We start from the raw sequence: 20659 nt of genomic DNA, 5'->3' as shown, positions 1-20659 counted from the left end.
CCATTACCACAAGAGGCCATTTAAACTATCCATAGCAGAAATTGCATCTTGCAAACTGGTCACATAATTGTGGTTACAGACCCTGGGTTTCCAAATTGCGATGTTCTGCAATAGACTTACGTGGGCACAGTACCATGCAGCCGTAACATTTGAGCGTGTTGGGGGCAAATGTTCTCTATAACACATTGGCTATTTTTCGTTACATAACAGTCACACATGAGATGATAAAAACATTCCGGTGAAATAGAAAGGTAACATTTGCGTGCAAATACTTAATATTTGCCTCCATATGTTCTAATCTAACAAGAGATTACTGCTTTGTTTATTCTTCTTAAATAGATTCATATGTATGATGTCCAGCCCCTGCAGCTCTGTCCTGCCACTTGCTACATTATTGACCTTATTTGTTTGGAACGATTGGAACGGAAGAACGTAGTTCGTAGTTCGAAACATAAATACCCCCCTCCTCGATACGTGGCTCGTCTTCTAATCGAGTAGGTCGGCGAAACGTGGAATAGGACCATGCTAATTCGTGGGAATGAATTTCAAAGACGACCCATGCTGGGTGATTACAGATCAACTGAACAGAGACAAGGCAATGCCCGCCTGATATTCTGGGTGAAATTGTGCGACCTGCTGCACACAGACTGTCGCGGAGATCAAGCAAAGTGAGCTCGTTAGGCACGTACGGTGTTACCCTTTGGCGCGCAGCTCAATCTGTAACGCCATATTTGTGAGATAAAACGACCCAAGCTGCTCGGAAACAGCCAGAAAATTGGAATTGGCCTGGCAGCAGCAGCCGCGGGCCCAGACATCCGTCTGGCGTTGGTACCTGCACCTGTCAGCCCCATTACGTACGCAGTCGCTGAGCGCGGAGATTCTGAAAAGTTTGCCAGTTTTGGGGAAACCAATTATCCATGAATCGATTTGTGGCAAGTCGCAACTTTGACGGTGAATCATCGAACAGATCCAACTCTCCAAACATCGTCGTTTTGCACAGATAACCGGCGATAAACGTCAGAATTATGCTGTCAGATCATCGCTTTTTGTGGTTAGTGCATAGTGAATAAATGCATACACAAACAGCTTTCGGTTTGTTTGAAAGATAAGAAATCTTGGAACATACTAGTATGCCATATGTATGGCCTCCTTAGGTCAATATTGACCATGGCAAAATCCTAATTGATATCAGCCCTACAGCGTCGACTGTGGCTAAACAGTCCTATACGACAATGACAGTCTCTGCCACATAGGGCACATCTGTAAGCTGACTCAGCTCTGTTGCAGACATTGGACACATCTGTAAGCTGACTCAGGTCTGTTGCAGACATTGGACACATCTGTAAATAAGCTGACTCAGGTCTGTTGCAACATATGCCATATGGATCGGCGAACGAATATGATGGAAATACTTAATTTAAGACTCATACATGATAAAACAAAACTCGATTTTTTTGCCAGTCCAGTAACTCCGGTGATTGAGTCAGCTGATATAAGTAAAGTCGACCATACAGAACGCCAGTATCAAAAGTTACGACAACAAAGTCTCTCGACATCATTGTTGAGGTAGTTGCTGGTTCGTGAAGTTGACATTAAACGACACCGTCTGGTGCGTGCTGATATATCATATGACCTTCAACATTGCACGGATAACGAAAAATAGGTTGTCTTCTTTTTAACCGTGTAACTCAACTGGTAGCAACCTCACGGTTGAGCTACTTGTTCAAGTTAGTTGGTTACTGGTAAACCCGATTCAATCCTGGGTTAAGGTGCACACTCACTGCACTTGCGTCAAGCTTGCGTCATTGTGGGGTTCGCACACCGCGTTACTGTTTTGTTATTTTCTCCTATTTTTATTACTTAGACATTGCGTAATACGCAAAAGTATGACTTAGAAGACGACAAAATACACAAAAAATAAAAAAAAATATCTCTGAAATTCGTTAAGTATATTTCGAACCCCACAGTGACGCAAGCTTGACGCAAGTGCAGTGAGAGTGCACCTTAACGGTAGGACGTCTCAGTTGGTGCTGCACTCGTCTTTTGGAATTAACATAAAATGGGGGTCCAGTGTTTGAGGAGGTGCGTCGACACGTGAAAGGGCTGGCACCCCGTATATAAACATGTCCCACTACTGAAACAGCAAGAAAACATGCTGCCCTATGTGCCACTAGGTACTACATGCTATCACTGATGATCTGTCCTTGTTCCCAGTTTTAGAGTGTATTCTAGAACCAGGGCCTTAACGAAACGAACGAACGAAATACGTATCGACTGCTGTATTGACTTTCTTAGAATGTTTCCAACTGACTGGCATCAGAAATCACATAGGTAAAGGTCGACTCAGCTGGGCGTGCTTTTGTATAGACTTGGGAGTATGGACGGCGAGAACGATACTGAATTGTAAAAATCGATTTTAAGCAATGTGTTAGGGTCGAAGATCGTTATGCTTGGTCAGGTTTGTAACAAACAACTAGAATTATATCAACAGCATCTGTGTCGAGTTACAAGATGCTGCGGCAGTGGCTGAAGGAGTTGCTGACTGGCAAGACGCTTTGATCATAAGAGGAGCAATGACCAGTGGATGTATCAACTGCTTAATATTTTTTACCAGTCCACAAAAGAGTGAAATAGTCATGCCTCCAAGTACTTGAGTTATCAACCCAGGATTGATGTGTTCAAAAACTCGTTTTCTTCTAGACCTGAGTTTGAGCATCCTTACAAAGCTCCCAGTTAGATGTGCAAAGGGTAGATGTGACAAGTTTTTAGTGTGATAAAAGAAGCTGCTGTCGCACAGAGCGATGTGTCACGGAAAAGGGCCGGTATACCTGCTATATAGATACAGATACAGATGCAAGGGCGGCCGGAGCATGGTCCGAGCACATAGGAAGGGCAGCTGGTGTCATAGGTGTACAGTGTCACTGTCCTTATAACCTGTGTCAAGCGACCCAATCCGTACAACTGCAGCTGGCTTTGATGCCAAGTCGACTTCTAAAACAACGTGAAGAATATAAAGGATGAATATTAAGTTGAAACCTCTGTCATTTCTGTTGCTGGTGTCCCCCAGGCATGAATTGTAACGATGCACACCTGGCATCCGAGCATACCTAACTCTGGAAGACGATAGATTGTTTTGAGTGCATGCCAGGAATCACTGTTGATGTATTATTGGGATTACAAGTTTGATAAATTATTCATCAATCCAGTCGACCTTTTACTTACAGCGATAACTTAGCTTAGCCCAGAGGTCAGAGTTTATTGCGTAAAAACATCAGACAGCGCATTTTTAAGAGACAAGGGTATGGCAACGTACCAAATCAAATGTGTCATGGGCAGTGACCTCATACGCATACATGAACTGATCTCTTGGTCCAGATAGTATACAACATTGGAAATGCACGTTCTCTTGAACAAAGCCTGTATAATATCAACTCTCCCCGAGTGCCATAATACCGCAACATAAATACATATGCATTGCTATAGAGGCCTTCTCAAGATTGTCTTGAACACCGAAATGTGTGAAATGCATATAGATCAGGAATACTGATGCTGCATTGGCCAATCTATTTAGATTCATGTTTTTTTTCTCACGTGGCGGTATAATGTCGCCCGGTGCACGAACACAATCTTTACTGGCCAACTGCACACATATGGCACGAAAGAACAGAATGTCATGAACCTACCCTTTTCTTTCTGGTTAGTCGTAATAACGTAACGTCATCTAACGTCATCTACTTGAGCGATGCTAAATTCATCACTTTGGGTTTCCTCTATTTTTGAAGTTGTACGCGATTTAACCCTCAAACCACCGTAGCTTTTTTTGTGACGTAGATTACCGTATGGGGTCAAAACTGACCCCAAAACGTTTTGTACAAATACAGTTTTTTGTGTGACTCTTTTTGTGATTTGTATATATGTATAGTTTCATTAATCTATGTGGGGCAGTCTGACATCATTAGGTGATGATACTTCTAGCTCATTATCATAATTTATGCAAAAGATCATGAGGACCAGATTTTGGACCAACGCTATTCAGACCGGGAAGGAGGTTTTTGATGCCTGTACCAACTTCAATGCCGTATAGCGCCTGAATGGCTTATGCTAGGGCCATCAAACTTGATAACAAACATTTTCAGTGAACAAAGTATGTTCATCATTTTTCATGTTGCCATGGCAACGGAATTCTGACAGACATATTCATTATGTGTTAATGTTGTATCATGTAATGTGTTTTTGTAACGACTCCAGGAAGATTAGAGATGCAATTTCAATTGTAATCACTAATGGAGATCTGTTGAATAAACAAATAAACAAAACAAATGACTCAATATTCATAATTTATGCTAATTTGATTACGTCATCAGTCAAAATCCAAAATGGCGGCCGATATTACCCAGATGACGTCATAATGTCGTCATATAACATGATAATGGCACAAAAGTTGTTACAATAATTTTGGCTTACATGTACATCATTCTCTGACAATTTTGTGATCCTACGATAAGTAGTTTAGGTGTGGGTGACAAAAGTATGTTTAAAAAAATGCTGGGGTCAGTTTTGACCCCACTGGACCATGCAGAAACTTTCTAGAATAACTTAATCAACAATGAGCCAATCTCGGTAAAAAACGTATAAGACGTTATAGGACATATATACAAACAAACTCCTGGAAGGACATTTGTTTTCGACAAGAAATGACATAATGGCACACATCGATATACGCCTGGGGTCAGTTTTGACCCCATACGGTGGTTTGAGGGTTGAGAGGACACACGGCACGACATCAATCCATTGTTTTACATGACGAAAGACTTCACATCGATAACGTGTATGTAAAAAAGGCCAAATAACAAAAATTATGACATAATCATATAACACCTCTTGGCTCTTAAAATTCAACTTTGAAAAAAGTGATTTAAAAACAGTCGCGAATTTGGAGCCATCTCCGTAATTCACTCCAAGCACTTAGGGTTCCAAACGCACAAGCTGCAAGCCTTTGTAACAAGGCTGTTTCCGGTATAGGGTCTTCAAAGTGGTGAACATAGACTCTTTTTTCCGGAATATCATCATGACAGAAGTAACTTCCCACGACAAATGAATGTTATTTCCTGTTATTCTATTTTGCACCCATCATGTATACGCCTATTACTTCCGAACATAAAACCAGGCAACATCTTTAAACTTGTGACGTCTAACCTTGACATGCAGCTCTTCATCGCCGTGAAAAATGATCCAATCCGCCCAAAAGTGTTTTCCAATAGGTAAGTAGTTATCTCGATGCTTTGATAGTAAGACGACGTACCTTGTCGATAAGCTGAACGGGCGTAATGACTACTTAGGTGGCAGTTAGGGTAATGGACACTGAATTACTGGTTTCATGGACAATCTCAATTCCCTCAGCTGTCTTTGATGTAGAATCCAGGAAGCGCGGCGTTCGTTACATTTGTAACAACATCCGCTGGACGAAAACCTTGAGAATTCCCGAATAGAGAGACTCTTTTTACACAACCATTGCTTTATTCTCACCAACGTTTCGGTGACATCGAAATCCTGGTGAGAATAAAGAAATGGTTGTGTAAAAAGAGTCTCTTTATTCAGTGACGTATCAACCTGATGAAACTATTCACAGAGGCTTGAAAATTCCACTAGACGTCAATCGCGCTACAATCATGTCACGATCTAAATTGGAATTGTGTGACCTTTGTTTCATAATTGCAGTATCATGCAAACTGTAAAAGTACCACTTTGAAAAGACAGCAAATTACACTAAGCGTAAAAATCAGTTGTTATCTAGTATGAAATTCGTTGAGTTATCTGCCAATTCGCACGGTCGGAGCCAGTGGAACGGAGGCGTAACAACACTTTGACCTGCTACGTGACTACGGTATGAAATACCGTTATTTGAAACAGGGTCAATAAAATACCTTACCTATCAGAATAGCCCATTTGCCGGGAAGACAGTACCTAGATGTCCACTTCAGGCTCCTGCAATGTTTCATCTGCAAGACTGTCCCTTTTTATATCCCAACAAAATCAGGTCGGGGGCGTTCGAGTCACCCATTGTCATCGACGGTGAGTCAAACTTAGGGGCAGATCTTGTCGAGAATATTAGCTATATGCGGGGATCAAGAGACCGGATGTGACGTTTTCCATCTGTCACGTCCGCTGCACTTCTCTCTTCTTCATACCTTGACAATCAGTTACGCTTTTAATTAGCGAGAGACACAATTACTTGTTCTGTTGATAACGGCAATTGCATGCCTTCTTGGACATCAATTTGCTTGCCGAACCGTGTATTAACGACCTAGATTTTACGTTTCGATCCACCGGTCACAAAATATGTTCTTCCTGTGTTTGTGCTTGCGTTCATTCTTAAGCCACGCCAAATCTATTTGTTACTTTTCGGTTTTGCCTATCCATTTTTTCATTTTGCAAAAATAAATGAGTCTCGAGAAAAATGTTACAGGTTTTGCTATTACAAACCTGTAAATATTGCCATATGCACATAATCTCAGATTTAAAAAATGCCTTTTAGTCAACACAATAGTAACAAACCAAAGGAAGGAATTTATTGCATAAACGTGCCATTAAAACTTGAAAAATTCTGTTGTTCTTTGTGTTATTCAAGCCGTATATCTTCACCCCAGACCCTTTGAAAATATTTTTTCTGAAAAAAAAAATCGAGAAGCAACAAATAAATTTGGTGTGGCCTTACGTGAAAATGAACGCCCCCAATAAAGTAGATATTACTCTTGATCTATAATGCATTCCTCTTGGTCGTCATAACGAAACATCTCTTGGAACATCAAAATAGAATTTCCTTTCATATGAGGTGACATTTGCTATCCAGTACCGTATCATTGCCTCCATTCGATATCATCTGCTGTAAACAACGTTCGACCTCCACTGGGAATATGTTATCACCCCTCACACCAACCTATTGACATACACTGGGCGTTCCTCTCAAAGTGTATTGAAATTCAAGCGACAGTAAAAGGTTTACATAGCCTGAAGCCAGGATTTTCTTAGGAAAAACAGGAATAGGGGCTTACGGTTTTGACAAGGCGGAGTGCTAGCAACAAGGTCGCCATTACCGCAAAGGTTCAGCAAAATTCCCCATCATAAAGTACATGGAAAAGCGTGCGTCTGCAGTAGGAAATCCTGTCATACGTCCTGTCAGTTTGAAGCATATACATCTTTGTACTGCATATCCGGCAAACCGACTAATGGCGTAACACTCCAGGTTTGTACTGAACAGTACAAGCTGCATATCGGGACAGATTTATATGACCTACTCACACCGGGAGCGCAATGGATCCCTCCTTGATCCTCATTTTGATACGTGTGGTGGGTTCTGTAACACATGTTCGAGATGCGGCTCTCCCCAAACACGGCAGGCGTAGCCGTCTTAACGTACCCGAGGTACGTGAGGTGAGGAACTTCGTATAAAGTGACTTTCCCAAAGGCACAACATTGACAGCTGTCAATGATCAGCCGAACCCAGTACCTCCAGGTTCGAACCCATTACCTCCAGGTTCGAACCCAGTACCTCCAGGTTCGAACCCAGTACCTCCAAGTTAGAACCCAGTACCTCCAGGTTCGAACCCAGTACCTCCAGGTTCGAACCCAGTACCTCCAGCTTCGAACCCAGTACCTCCAAGTTAACCCTAACCACAAGGCCACCTTGTCCATGCCTCGGGACCGATGTCTTTCTTCACCTCATGTGGGTCACATGTACACCACAGACAAGAGGACGACTTTTTGATAGATTTTCAGCTACCACCTATTAGATTTGTACCAAGACGACCATAACATTTCGCTCCATGCTTTGCTAGCCTGAAAGGGTTATTCCTTGCGCTATATTGAGTAAATCTAGATAAATCCCCAACATTGGCATCCGCTCACAGGGATTGTGCCAACATTTGTAAGTAATGTTCCTCTTGGTCCAGGCCAAATCTTGTGGAGCGTGGCATTCGAAGATTTCCCAAGAGATGCTATTGTGCGAGAGACTTCTCCAGCCTGAACTACTGCCGTAATGGACCTATCCTGTCGAACGTCAAATCGAACAAATAGAACCCTCTATTCTATTTCGAACACGTCCGTCAAAAACTGCCCCCGTGTGACAGAAATGGCTATTTTTGACGGAGGTGTTCGAAATAGAACCATGATCGAACAGGGGGTGGGGTTTTGGGATCGGTCCATACCCACCCAATCCACTAGGACGGCGCTCTCGCCGCGCTCAATCTGCGACCTGATTTTTTGTCCAATCGCATTGTATAGAAAAATTTATTCAGGTTGCGACAAGTACAATAAAATGTGAACACTAGGCAGCAGGCTGGTATCGTGACCGCAAAAAGTAATCTTTTACGCTTTGTGTATGTTGTTGTCTTTTTGAGTTACAGATTATTGAATAATATACCAGGCATAAAATCAAAGGTTATACACATCCGTTTAAGGTCGCAGAGAGGGCGCAGCGAGGTCGACGTCTTGTGGAAAAGGTGGCATTACCTGAACCTGAACGGTTGGGAGGTTCATTGAATCCTGGCATATGTGGCCAGAAAGGTGCGACTGGGAAGAAGGCATTACCCCACCAGGGACTACTCTTAAATTCAAGCAGAGGTTGAGTCGCTGAGATATAGTAGTCGTCGGAAATATTACACGGACGCTCTTCTTACGAGGATCTCAGCGACTCAACCTCTGCTTGGAGAGTAACCAGGGACCTGAACGGTTGGGAGGTTCATTGACTCCTGGCATATGTGGCAAGAAAGGTGCGGCTGGGATGGGATGGAGACAAATGAACGGCCGGAATAACGGTCGCACGTCGTTACCCGTCATGCCCTAGTTCCCTGATGGCCATTTGAGTGTTTGGAAAGCCGCGAAGGAGGCAATATTTTTTCGTGGTGATTTTCCTCTTCTTTCATGATACACTTTCATAAACAAGACACAATGCCAATTCAAAAAACGACTTGTTCAATATTCTTAACATGCCATTATCCCTAGTTCACTAATAGTAATTTCAGTGTATAGGAAGCCGCGAAGACAATAGCTTGTGGTAATCTCTTTCTTCTTTGGTGACGAACGACGAAGAGAGAAAAATCTAACCATTCAAGCCAAAGAACCCAAAGAACCCATATATTCCTGATGAAGTGCATAGATGACTGAAAAGACAACGAAACACGCAACGCGTAAAAAAGGATCGCTTTTTTTATCTGTGAGATTTGTTGATTTCATCATTTTATCACGTAGACTATAAAGATACGACTGAAAAGAACGTAACACACAAAGTGGGAATAGATTCGTGTTATTATCTAGCTATAGGAAGTTCGTAGAGCTCTGCCAAACTTTTAATAGTTCGCGACGCATTTGAAAAATGACTTCGCCGGTCTGATAGAATGGGTATGTAAAGAATAGGTAGAATTTTGTTCTAGATAATGCCCTTAAGTCCCATTGACCCATCCGTCTAGAAGACAGATGAAACTCTCAAACCACAAAAGGGATTTAAAGGTGAAGGTAGGATGGATGAATCTGGAGGGTCGTCCCAGGCCATCTGGCCGTGATTGCGTTGTTGGATTATATTTCTCTTCTACAGCCAAATAAACCTATGATTCAGCAGACTTTATGATGATGAGTCTGATACGTCCATAACGTTGGCTCGTTCGGACATAGTAGTACAGTAAGATTACCTGCCGTTTCAGTAACAGGGTATATTTTACAAGGAGGGGTTGCTAGCCCTTCCTCTTTAAGGGCATAAAATAGATTTAGCGCGGTTCTTGCTGAGAGACCAATGTGCAGATGTTGACACATTGGCGCACCAAATCCGTGGTGTATTTTTGGCACACAATTGGACAGACCAGCCGAAGAGCGTCACTCCACCGTCAGGGAAAGTCATGTAAAGTGCCTCTCCCAAGGGCAAAACGTCGGGGCATGGTGGGTATCAAGCTCAGGACCTTTCGATTCCGAGCCGAACGCTCTACCAGTTAAGCCACACTAACCACACACAAATGCAATCATATATGCATATTTATTTACTTGCCACATGGAAAAGTAGGTTAAATAGATACAGACATAGAAAATATACGTAGACTACAGAAATGTGCTCGACGCAGCTCTCCTCATTTTACGTCCCTTCCGAACGACTGGTGCAGCCCCAATCGAGATGCCCTTTCCGGGATTGAACCAGGGTTTCCCAGATACCGACTAATTGGAACCAGCTCAACCGTAAAACTACTACCAGTTGAGCTACACGGATGTCCATCACGGAGCTAGTCAAGATGCTCTGCTGAGTTGTAAAAATGGCACTAGATACCGTAAACTTTGCAATCGTTTTATACAGCTGCAGTTACATGCCAATACAGACAAGATCACTTCATAAAGCTTCAAGATCGAGATGCCTTCGAGATTAAGGTCATTACCAACCATACCCCTTACAGCTAGAAGATTTTCCAAAATTGCTTCATGTGACATGGAACATTGCAGCGACTTCCTGTGATCTTCTCAACCCTTCTGTTTGAGTTCTTAGAAAGGAAATGTCGATGAGAATGAAGCAATCTGGCACACTCCATTGAGCTCAGTCTAATCGAGAGAAGAATCTTACGACAGAAAATGTGGCTGTCTCCCCAAGGGGCAGATTATATCAGCTGTAGTAATAACTAAATCCCACAACCCACCGCACCAGCTGGAGCATAAAACCAACTCTTACCCTATGTCATGGGTCAACGTCAATATACAGGGCACTGAACTTATCTTCCAGGAAATGCTGGGTAAGGGTTTCCTCTTATAGAATTGATGACGTCAAGCTCTTATTACACATAAGGTTAGGGAAGGGTACATTCAAATAATATTTTAACTATAAATGCATGACCAATGTCTAATCGCAAGTACATGCTGTATGGAATATGATAGGAAGTACATGGATATAAACTACGTTTGAATTGCTAAAGTCTCTTGACTATATACGAGTAAAAGCGCATAACAAAAGAAGAAGGATACTGCCACAGGATGTTGCCTTCGTGGGTTTCCATACACTGAATTAAGATTCGTGAACTAACTAGAGATAATGGTATATTCAGAATATCTAAGAATATCTTTGAATTGTGCGTCATCTTCCAGGAAATGCCTGGTAAGAATTTCCTTTTATGGACTTGATGACGGCAAACTCTCCGTCCCACGGTACTATAGATTACAGGGCTTACTTCCCCTTCCAAACTATACCAGGAAACAGGGATTAAACATCTGTTCAAATCCACCAGGTACTTTGCTGTTCATTGACGTAAGTACAGTGGTGCACGTTGCGTACAAATCCTCATTCGATGTCATCGGGACAGTGAATACAAGATATCCCTACATCTTGAATATATAACATGCTTACCACAACTCTTCAATAACAGTAATCTATGGTCAATAAAAGTGCGACCTCTAATAGTATGGAGATTTGCAATATATATATATATAGAGAGAGAGATAGAATATATATATATATATATATATATATATATATATATATATATAGAGAGAGAGAGAGAGAGAGAGAGAGAGAGAGACAGAGACAGAGAGAGAGGGACAGAGAGAGACAGAGACAGAGATAGAGAGAGAGAGAGAGAGCTTGAGCTACATATTTACACATTTCTATTTATCTATCTATTTACATATACTACCTAGAGCTCTAATGTCAGGATTGTGCCATACCTTACATCCAAAAGATGGCTGCGTCATATCGCGTGTGTATGTGGTATGTGATATGTGAGTTGAATCTATGGAAGGGCCGTCTCAATTTACAGCCGGGCACCTTCCAATTACAGTAGCAGAAAGAACGAGCCTACGTGTCTTCAGATGGGCACTGGGTGGTCTTGGATCAATACTATCCCAGGATAACCCCGAAGATTGCACGAACAATACTGCAATCTTCCTCAACAGCTGCAGGAATCATCTGCAGTCTGGTGGGCCGGACTAGCGCGAAAGTTGAGACGTAGCCGTTCAGCGACACAAATGCGTTATTCCGATTTTTACTAACAATTTCCATTTGAAAAAGTAATTTCGAGTCACGGGAGACATGAGGCCAGGATAGTCATGATCAGGTAGACCAGTTTAATCCACTCGCACTGGGAAGGACTCTTATTTTAGTCGATAAATGTGGTGGGTTCTTTAACGTACTCGAGGTGTGGTTGTCCTCGAATACGGCACCTCCATTTAACGTCCTATACAAAGTACGTCCCCAGCCAAAGACGTCCATTTACACCTGACTTGCGTGAAAACATTTGTGTCAAGTGCCTTTCTCAAGCACGGTCACAGCATTGGTGCATGTCAGGGATTCTAACCCAGTACCTCGGGATTCGGAGTCAACAACCTTAACCACAAAGCCACTGTGCCACTTAGTCTGTAGCCTTTGCCAGCCTACTATATTCATGAATGTTCATCAATGTTATGATCTATGAATCACTGGTAGCACAAGATAAGTTTAATTGTGTCATACATCATTGAGCTTTCTTAATTTCCGCATGTAATCAAGTTTTATTACCAACAAGTTTATAGTCTTAGCATTAGCAATACATATTTATGGAGGAATTCATATCAGATAATTGATTTCTTTACTACGATTGTTCTGTTTTTATGAGTAAAGATAATAAGCATTGGAAATAACAAAGGTGAGGCGATCAAGACATAGTACTCAACAACAGTATTTCACTTGTTTACTGCTGTAGTACAAACGGCCTGAGGTATTGTGATGTCTATTCCTGGCGGCTCTGACAAATGATAATTCTGCGGTAAGATGCCCCTCGTGGCTGTTAAATCAGACATTAAACCAGATTGAGTCGTAAATAACGCACAACCTAAATCAAACTCACCAACTGATGTCAGCAATTACTAGAATATATGTTAGATCTCTGGTCCAATTTTGACGCGCCTGTTTTCACACGCCTTGAGAAAGATCAGCAGGTGTGGAGGAGATGGGAGAGGTGTGACTCTGAGCCAACAGGCTCCTGTTGTGATTGATGGCACCAGGCAGTACAGTGGTCAGGATGTTCTGGGGAATGCACAATACATAAAGTAACTCTAGCAACTGGACAAGTCTTTCTTAAATAACCAGACGTTTCAGACAGCATTCGCTTTCACTCATCAATGTACTATGTAATGTATTGTACCCGTATCTGCATCTAAATTTATATTTTAGATTTCATGCCCATATACATGCCACCCAAGCACTGTTTCTGTGGCTTAAGAATGAATGCAAAATTCTATTCAACACTTTCATCTTAGACTAATATAAAACTGTGTATACAGCTTTAATTTGCACAAATGCAATCGTAGTCATTTATTTACATATCAACTTTATTCTCAATCTCTGCTATATTTTATCTGGCCCTTACCTCCCTCATGACCTCATGAGCTTCTCATGAATAAATAAAGGTTCAAACAAACTTTGAAAGAGACCGAACTCCGCTAGATGTGTAATGATCAAGGTCAAGTTCGTTGCTTCTCATTAAAAGTTCCAGTCACGTACCGAGCAGACCTATGTATTCTAATCAAGACCGAGAACAAGTTGGACATGAGACGGGGACACCACAGACATGTGCAATTTGGTGAAATATTGATCAGCCGGAACAGACGGAAAACAACGTTACTGACATGCAGGGGCTGGCTCTTCTTACTTTACGTTCTCATTTGCATACCTGTAACCTTAATTAATGCACTTACTGTTGCTGAAGAAGTTTCGTTTGCGTTATCAAGAGCATGTTAGATGCAAGCATCCATATTTACTCGCCGTTATTTTCCATCAGAGCTTGATGGGGAAAATCGTGACCTTTTTCTGTCAGCCATCTCCACCACAGCTGACAGAAAAAGACGACATGTAAGCTAGAAAAGGGCACGATTTCCCCCATCAAGCTCTGCTTGGAGTTTTCTTGACTGTAGTGGGTTTGACTTCTTTTTTGGAAGCAGAAGAAGTCGAAAAGCCCTTACAATTTGTGGGTTCTGTGATTTTAAGAGGAAAGTGGCTTTCTGTTCGTCTGTGAATGTGGGAAAGCTGGGTATGTCACTGTGATGTCTCTAAAACAAACTGATGCTTTCCTGTTTATTTTATCAATGACGTTCCGAGATATCATCCAGAATATCACAGGGTCTATCGGACGGTATCCCCAGATGACCTCTGAAGATACACCTAAGCGATTGGCCTCAGGTCGTCTCCATTTTGTTTCATTATATGGTATAACATAGTTGATACTAAACAAAGTGCTTCACCTCTTTGACCCTCCCCCATTGACGATTTTTCTGTTCTAAATGCAGTTAGTTTGTAGGCTATTTGAACCCCTTGTGATTGATTTTTGGTGGTTTCCATGTCAGTAAAGGACACAGGCACCACACTCAGACACTCGGGATTTCACCACTAATCCAGGAGTGAGCCTCGCATGTCGTCTTGAAATGACATGGTTGAGCGATGGAGTCATAAAATACCAACGGCGACGTCCTTCATCTTCAAGCTTTATTCCAGAGTCTTGGTATTTGGCATTTTTCAATCTTACCGTTAAAGCAGAAAATCACTACACCAGCAATCATCATATAACGTTACATATATTGCTGTACTCCTAGTCACGGACTAAAAGATAAGTGTCTATTTTCTTTCACTTTATTCTGGGTTTCTCTTTGACAAAAGGGTTCCCGAGGTTCCAGTGGTTTAATTGCAAGGTCCCGAGTTCGATACTCGCCGTGCCCCGACGTTGTGTCCTTGGGAAAAGGACTTAACACGACCTTCCTCACTTTATCCAGGTGTAAAATAGTACCCGACCTCGGTCCAGATAGTATACAACATTGGTAAAAGAAAAGACTACCTTTACCTTCTGTCTGCACTGTGTATGTGGCGCTGTTAATATAAGTTAATAACTTGAATGCAGTGCCAGATTGTCCTCATGTTTCCAAAAGTAAATAAAAAAAATGCAAGGTCATCTGATGGGAGAATTTGCGTGAAGCTCAATACCTCAAAACGGTACGTTTCTTTCTTTTTTCTCATATTCTATATGCTGTCTCAATGATAGAAGGGGTAAATGTACCATGCAGATATATTGGTGGTTGGTACTTTGGTAATGTGTGATATGAACTGAAACCCAATATGCAAATGAACCCCGATATGACTATGAGCGTAACAGAACATTGCTGATGCCATGCATAAAGAACACTTCATCATGACCACATCAACATACTGATCCTTTTATATGAACGTTGACACATCGCTTTTGGAAAGGTGGGTATTGACCTTGTAGCGTTTGTAACCTATAAAGTATGTACACAAAATCTGATGAATACTCGATGCTTAAAAAGAATGTGAGACAATAATCTGATCAAATCATATAATTCTTCATGCAAAGGATGATCTAATTTGTAATTCAGAAGAAAAATACAGTTAACTTAGTAACGCCGTTGTCAGTTTAAAGTGACTTGTTTCGTAAGTATTTACGCACATTGGTATGTTAAAGAAGCGCATAAGGTCGACCCTGTACCCTTTAATTATTGATAGCTTTAGAGGTGACGGATGAGGCAAGTTATGCGTCTCCTATAAAAATTAGCTGAGCCACAAGGTGACTTGCTCGCTGTCGCATGAAATTGAGAGTAAGGGCCGCCATATTTCTTCCAGATGAATGAAATCGCCAGACTGTCGCTGTGGTGATTTGCGCACCATTTCACATGATTTTGCATCTACAGAAATATGATGTAAAATACGTCAATATATCATCATTACATATATAACTTGCTCAACAATCGTACAATGTACAAAGTATGGCATCTACATAACTACAGTTCTATAGCTTAACTTAAGGCTTATCTAACTAATGGAGGGGTGTGTAGTATGGGATAAGGTTTTTTTTTATTTACAATAAATGGATACTTTTACATATCATTGAAGGAATTAAATAAAGTCCAGTCAGTACCCTAGTTTCGTCTGGGTCCCATCTCTTATAAACAAGCATTATGTACCACATAATGTACGCATTCTGTACGTCTGATGCCGATCTGCCACCATATGCGTTATGCAGCGGTTCAGCACGAAGGCCAGGTACGAGTGAGTACGGTACTTGCATACTTTACAACATATCCTTGGAGGAATCACATAAAGTCCAGTCAGTCCTCTAGTTTCTTCCGGGATCCCATCTCTCAGGAACAAGCATTATGTACCATATAATGTACGCATTCTGTACGTCTGATGACGATCTGCTACCATATGTGTTATGCAACGGTTTCAGCACCAAGGACAGATACGAGTGAGTACGGTACAGATTGTATGCCATATGGCCAACTGTTCCATATATATATGGACCTGTACATGGAAGTCTTGTCATTTGTTCTTCATTAAGCTGCAGGCAAGGCCGCAAGATTGATATACCGCTAGGTTATAGGACTATGTACATTCTATCGCGTGGTTTTCCAGGTAATATCTTTAGATATAATAGGATTGACCATACTTTAAAACGTAGTCCAACGTACTTTATCCTAAGTAATATATATCATGTACTCCAAATGCCTATGTAGAATTATTAGAAACTCCCCTTTTGGTCTCTTTTTCAGGGCGGAATATATGAGCAAGGTGTCAAGGTTGTTATGTGCCGTGATAGACTCATTTTCATGAAAAAGGCTGTGAACTATTGACCTCGCGGCCATTTTATTACGGCAAACCAGAAATTCAATTATGAGCAGGCGGCGCGTTCTTCTTGGAAATATTCGAGTTTGTTACGCTCCATTTCATTCGAAATATATGGATTTGTTTGGGTCAATTTCATTTGAGATATGTGGATTTGTTTAGGGTCAGTTCAATTGGAAATGTGTGGCTTTGCTTAAGTCAGCGACATTCGAAATATGCGGGTTTGTTTAGGTCAGTTTCATTGACCGCATTTTGATTTAACATTGGAAAGGCTTATACATCTGACCATTCGGCGAGTTCAAAGCCAGAAGTTTTGAGATGATATTAAGCGACTAACCAAGCAACCTACCAAGCAACCAAGCAACCAACCAACCGACCAACCAACCAACCAACCAACCAACCAACCAACCAACCAACCAACCAACCAACCAACCAACCAACCAACCAACCAACCAACCAACCAACCAACCAACCAACCAACCAACCAACCAACCAACCAATGAAACAGCATATTCACCGAACCAACCAACCATCATCAACAGACCAACCCACCACTCCGCATATTTTGATATTCAGGCGCCGTATGTGTCGTTCGGGACAACCTTGTCGGATGACTGATGTTCGGCGGCGATATCTGTTCAATTTCCGACCGGGAACTGGGAACCAACACGCGCCCCGGACGGATGAAATCTATTAGTCCAACAATTCCGTAACCTTTACCGCGGGATGAAAATGAAATTGATCCCTCTTGTGTCAATTTCGCTCTCCTCGCCAGAGTTTCAACGCGGTCGCTCGTGGATAACCATCTGTGTTAAGCATTACGGCAAAGGTTCTCCTTAACTGTATTATAGCAACTCTGCGTGTCAGAATCGCAAAAGCGTGCATAAGCACTTAGATGTATGCTGTTTTTCTTCGATTTTGCTGACAGTCAGTTTGTCAATAATGACATTAACAACACAGCAGGGGAATCTAGGCCAATGCTTATTGTATTTCTAGATCCACGTTATGTTATGCAATGCACGGTGCATATTGTAATATAACAATGATATAGCATACTCTTATGAGTGTTAAACGTGAGTTTGCACATACATGTATTTACATCTCAGTACTTGAGACAGTATGTCAAAATGATATTAATCCTCAATTTGGCAGCACTATTATAACGGAGCTATATCTGATTATAGAATTTTGAAGAGGCCTTTTCGTCCCCCTCCCATTCTGAGAGGTCCACCAAACACCAAAATCTGTTATTACCGTTCTGGGTCTTGTAAAACATCTTCATACGCTAGTTTTGTGGTACTATAGCAGGGTTTTAAAACTGTACATCGGATGCTACTACATGCCAACGTTACATTTTTTAGATTTATGCAACATCACTTACCTTTGTTCACTGCCCTCGTGTCAACAGTTTCGTCCCGTCCGGTTCCCGGTACTTTACTGCCACTGTTTTTTCCCAGGAACGGATCAATCCTATGCCCTATCACGGTTCCCTCCATACACGAGCACACATTGTCCGGTTCTCACGCTGCAGTTAGAATCTCTACAGTCTGGGGGCACACCTACAACCTCCTTCTCTAAGGAACGCCCCTCAAGATTCTCCCATCAGCTGCAATCCTCTCCTCAAGCTTCAAGGAAAACATCCGGTGGCTGCCGCGGCTGCGAGGTGAATCTGGTGGGATAATTTACGTGCCGGTACGGTCGGCTCGCATGCAGATGCCATTACGGCGTAGTAATACGCCTTACCGGGTGATTACACGGCGCCCATCCATCAAGTCGGCATGGCGGCGCGTGACGGGACCGTTCCCGCCGGCCTTCCCGCTGCCCCCGGGCCCCGCTTCAACCTTAAATTGCATGTGGAACTAATGATAATATTGCCGCAAGTTAAACTGAAATATCCAACACAAAAAAAAAATTGGGTGAGTCCGTTCCTGTCGGCCTTCCTGCTGACCCCGGGCCCCGCTTCAACCTTAAATTGCATCTGGAACTAATGATGGTATTACCGCAAGACAGAGGTATTCAATATGATATCATCATGCCCTGTTTTCATAATAATTCCCGCTTCACCCTTAAACTGCATGTGGTACTATTGATAATATTGCCGCATACAAAGACAGAGATATTCAATATATGATATCATCATACCCTGTTCATAACAATAACTTTATCGCGCAACAATTGTACAAGGTACAAAGCATGGCATCTACTGATACACAACTACAGTTCTATATGGCTAATCTTCTAGTACTTTAAACAAACTAGGGTACTACTATGTAATATGGGGTGAATAGGGTCTTTTAGGAGGGATTTCTAGCGTCTAGTCATTCTTTGATATATTTTCCTATGTACACCATGCAGGGGTTGTCATATTGCATGTGGAACTAATGATGATATTGCCGCATTCAGAGACAGTGATATTCAAAATGATATTATCATGCCCTGTTCATATATCTACATAATACAAGTATATGGGCGAATTTATCTGCACCTCTGTCCAAAAACGATCTGGAGACAATGTTATACATTACTGACCTAACATATTGCATGATATACATTAGCATGATGTTCTAGCTAGACTATCATCATGCAAAGTTAGATTGTTATTCATGAAGCACATGAATTCTTTAAATCGTTATACAACATCAGCATAGTCCAACTGCTATGTATGCACAAGTGGCCATACATTGCACCTGTTACAATTGTCGCGCAATAAAGTTCGCTCTCCGGCTGTGTAATACCCCTGTGCGTCATATTATCTACGATCTTCGGGCGTATCGATAGAAGATCAGCCATATTTAAGATCGACAGAGGGTTGCGCGTATTTTTCACCTGAAAACCGTCCCTATCCCATATAAGTCATACTTTGTATCTTGTACAATTGATGTACAATAAAGTTATAATTATAAGCGAGGCTCGGGCGATTGCCGCAGAATCGTCGTCCGATCGATTTTCGCCAAATGTGACAGGGTTGTAACACACCAGCACTAGAGATCTAGTCACGCAGGAATGCCCATGAAACCATGAACGTAAATCTGTAGGTCTGAATGTGTGTCTGTTCTGTAACGTGTTCTATCTCCTCGTCATAGCAAATCGTTTCGTATTCCAGACTAGTATGCAAGTTACCCATTTAATATGTATCAGTAATATATAGTAAATTTTCATGATGCAATGAATGTGATTAATGATTTGTCATAGAAAGGTTCATGACAAATCTCTACAAATAACCAAACCCTACATTTTCTTCTTTAACTCTGTGACATAGGATACACCATGAGGCTGGAAGAGTTGCTGGTATTCTCCATCTGAAACTACACTCCTGTAGAAAGTGATGTCCGAACTGTTGGCTGTAGAATTGATCGCTTATTTTCTTCCGATGACTACAAGACCGGGTGGGACGAACCTCTGAGATATTTGAACTTTGCAAATAAAATGAATGGATGGATGAATGAATGAATGAACGAATGCATAAATGAATGCATGAGTGAATGAATATGAACGGAATGAAAGCGAGTGAGTGAGTGAGTGAGTGAGTGAGTGAGTGAGTGAGTGAGTGGGTGAGTGGGTGAGTGAGTGAGTGAGTGAGTGAGTGAGTGAGTGAGTGAGTGAGTGGGTGAGTGGGTGAGTGAGTGAGTGAGTGAGTGAGTGAGTGAGTGAGTGAGTGAGTGAGTAAATAAATGAATGAATGAATGGATGGATGGATGGATGGATGGATGGATGCATGCATGAATGAATGAAACTATGACCATGGGAATATGAATGAGATGGTGGAATGACGCAGTGTATGTCAAAGCTGTTACACACGTTAAGTGTTACACATTAGCATGAAAAAGGAACGATACAATTACATCCTTTAAAAGTACGTGTCAAAATTTCTCACAGAATCCATAAGTATGTACCGCTAACAGCATTTTGTGATTTGTCGCATTTGAAGACCCCCGAGACGTAATGTAACGCAATGATAACTTTTACGCCCGTGATATGGCGTCAGATACATCATTTGTCGAAGTCAAATACCATCGAAAGCTCGTATGTTCGATT

At 41.7% G+C, this 20659-nt stretch overlaps 1 long non-coding RNA gene across 1 annotated transcript in view; it reads right to left on the bottom strand.

The window, feature by feature from the left end:
* The window catches only part of LOC118421398, a 23371-nt gene extending 4957 nt beyond the window's left edge, over positions 1-18414 (bottom strand). The window contains exon 1 of the long non-coding RNA XR_004831831.1: positions 18006-18414. This is a non-coding gene — a long non-coding RNA (uncharacterized LOC118421398). The remainder of the gene's footprint in view (positions 1-18005) is intronic.
* Positions 18415-20659: the final 2245 nt, after the last annotated feature.

The sequence above is a fragment of the Branchiostoma floridae genome, chromosome 8 (assembly GCF_000003815.2).
Source record: "Branchiostoma floridae strain S238N-H82 chromosome 8, Bfl_VNyyK, whole genome shotgun sequence".
NCBI classification, from domain to species: domain Eukaryota; kingdom Metazoa; phylum Chordata; class Leptocardii; order Amphioxiformes; family Branchiostomatidae; genus Branchiostoma; species Branchiostoma floridae.
This window is presented reverse-complemented; position numbering and strand designations above follow the sequence as displayed.